This window comes from Bidens hawaiensis, unplaced genomic scaffold, assembly GCF_021521415.1.
Source record: "Bidens hawaiensis isolate Kalapana, Puna unplaced genomic scaffold, B.hawaiensis_p1.1 tig00010854_1, whole genome shotgun sequence".
Lineage (NCBI taxonomy): Eukaryota > Viridiplantae > Streptophyta > Magnoliopsida > Asterales > Asteraceae > Bidens > Bidens hawaiensis.
The window spans coordinates 762,814-765,383 of NW_027491837.1; the positions used below are offsets into that span (position 1 = coordinate 762,814).

The 2,570-nt window shown below is 38.9% G+C and overlaps 1 pseudogene; it reads left to right on the forward strand.

Annotated features, from left to right (window-relative positions):
• Positions 1-635: 635 nt before the first annotated feature.
• On the forward strand, positions 636-2,115 carry LOC143536608 (E3 ubiquitin-protein ligase ATL4 pseudogene; annotated as a pseudogene).
• The last annotated feature ends 455 nt before the right edge of the window (positions 2,116-2,570 follow it).

Sequence of the window (2,570 nt, forward strand, 5' to 3'; positions counted from 1 at the left end):
GTTTTTGAAACTTGGCACAACTCAACAACTAAGCTGCTTGGTTGATACTATTGTGTTCGCGGCTCGAATACGAAGTTGAATTTTAGGCTCAATTGTCTACTCCGAAAGTACCGACTTCTTTTGGTTGTTGTATACTTGGAGGCAAGCACGCTCTTATAAGAAACACAAAATTTGTATAAAGGAACCATGTCTAACACATGACTCATCACCTCTTCTTCTACACATTCTTCGCAATATATTATTTAAATTTGTAATGTCATCGTAACTTTCTTTCTTATCATTTTCTTTTCTCATTGTAATTTACTTCCAAAACTATGAAGGTGATCCCTAAAACCGTCATAATAAGTCCATCTCTTTAAACATATTTAAGATAACATCATGAATACTAATAAGACTCTCAACTTTTACCTTTAATTACAAATTCAATCTTCGATATACATGTCATTAGTAACTTAAACTATTCCATCATCAATATTCTCATCCTCAACCATCACAACGATTTAAAGCAACCACCTAATACCACCATTTGCCTCCCAAATCCACCATATATATACAATTCCTTAATTCCATCCCACCAAAACCTTTAAACCCAACACACATTACAAGTACTAAATACCCTAACACATACACCCATCCAAACCAAAATCAAAACTCACGTGCATGTCACGTGACACACCCTACAACACCAAAAAACCACAAAGCATTTATATCATCACACATTCACCACTGCACCCTTCTTAACTTCCTTCCGCCATAATAATATTATTATTACACACTCACACGTCATCACCACCACCACCGTCGTCGTAATATTAATGGCTCTATACAACCCACCGCCACCACTTCTCACCACCGCCACCAATGCCGCATCCGCTAGCAACATTTTATACACACCACCTCATTCATCATCATACACTAATAATAATAATAATAATAATTACTCATCCACCTCAACATCCTCATCCATAATAATCGTAATAATCGTAATCTCATCCGCTATCATTGTCTCCGCATCAATCTACCTCCTCCTCCGCTTCTTCTCCCGCGCTGTCCACTCATTTCCTCCCCAAAACGACGCCGTATCTAATCGTTTCACTGATACCGAAACTCGTCAAAATAGTCACGACCACGTCATCAATTTCGGTACGTATAATAAACTTGACATTGACACGTGTTCACTCCCGCTGTTTAAGTTTTCGTCACTTCCGGATACCAACGCCGGTGGAGACTGTGCCGTTTGCTTATCCAAATTCGAACCGGTGGATCAGCTCCGGCTGTTGCCGATGTGTTGCCACGCGTTCCACGCGCAATGTATTGACGCGTGGCTCAAGACGAATCTGACGTGTCCGCTTTGCAGGTCGACGGTTATTCCGACGGAAGATGACGTACGGAATAAAACACTCGCCGGAGAAACCGGCGGTGTAGGAAGGAATAATAGTTTTAGAATCGAGATCGGAAGTTTAAGCCGGAGACGTACGCCGTCGGATTCCGGCCGGAGATCGTACTCAATCGGTTCGTACGAGTACGTGCTTGACGACGGATACGAAGTGCCGGTGGAATCAGCTCACCGGAGTCACCGGAGAGAAGTTTCCGATAAGGATTCCGTTACGCCGGAGGTTCAAGAATCGAACTTAGCGGCGGAGATAGGCGGCGGCGGAGGAAGCGGACGGTTGAACTGGCTGCGTGACTACGTGGACAGAGTATCGGTATCGATATCGTCACGGTCGCAGTCGTTTCGGAGCTCCAGGAGGTTTTTCGCGGGAAGTAGTCGCCGGAGTGAGGAGTATGATGGGAGAGTGGGAGAAGAGATAAGTGAGCTTTTCCGGTGGTTATCAGGGGTATAATTGTAAATTTGGGTAAAAGGTAGAGTGTGGTTTAATGGTCTTATTATATATATATATATATATATTATATATATTTTTTACTTTTTTAAACTTTTTACGGAAGGAAGCTGAGGCTCTTATCTTTTTCTATTTCCACTCCGGGAATTGTTTACGGCAGAGTGGATGGTAAAAGTGAGATTTGATTTCGTCGGTTGGTTGGTTGCATATATTTTTGGAAATTTTTATATGGAAAAAATGATATTTAATAAGTTCGGTGAAATTAATTGATGGTAATTAGAAGTTGTTGACTCACTGGTTAGAGCGCTTGCGTTAAGGTGAGGTTTTACCAGGTTATTTGGTTTTCGGTTTATCTGAAGCGTTAATTAATTGAGGACGGTTGAAATCCTGACACAAGTAAATTTAAAAAAAAATAAGAATGGTTAAAATTTCGATAAAAAAACGTTATTTTGTAAAAAGACATAAAAAGTAAAGATGAAAATTAAAAATCAATTTGGTAGAAATTCTTGTTCAACTCGCTAAATGTGAAATTGGTTACCTAATTAAACGGGTCATACTAATGACTAATCTCTTTTGACTTTTTTAAATTATATATTCTATAAAAAAATTCATTTTATTTTCGATATATGTCTGAAATTTTGTTTTATTAAAGTATTTGCTAGAAAAAACTTAAATTTGAAGTTATCCTGATGCCATTAAAAATTTTCATTTGAAGATTTTCCTATTAAA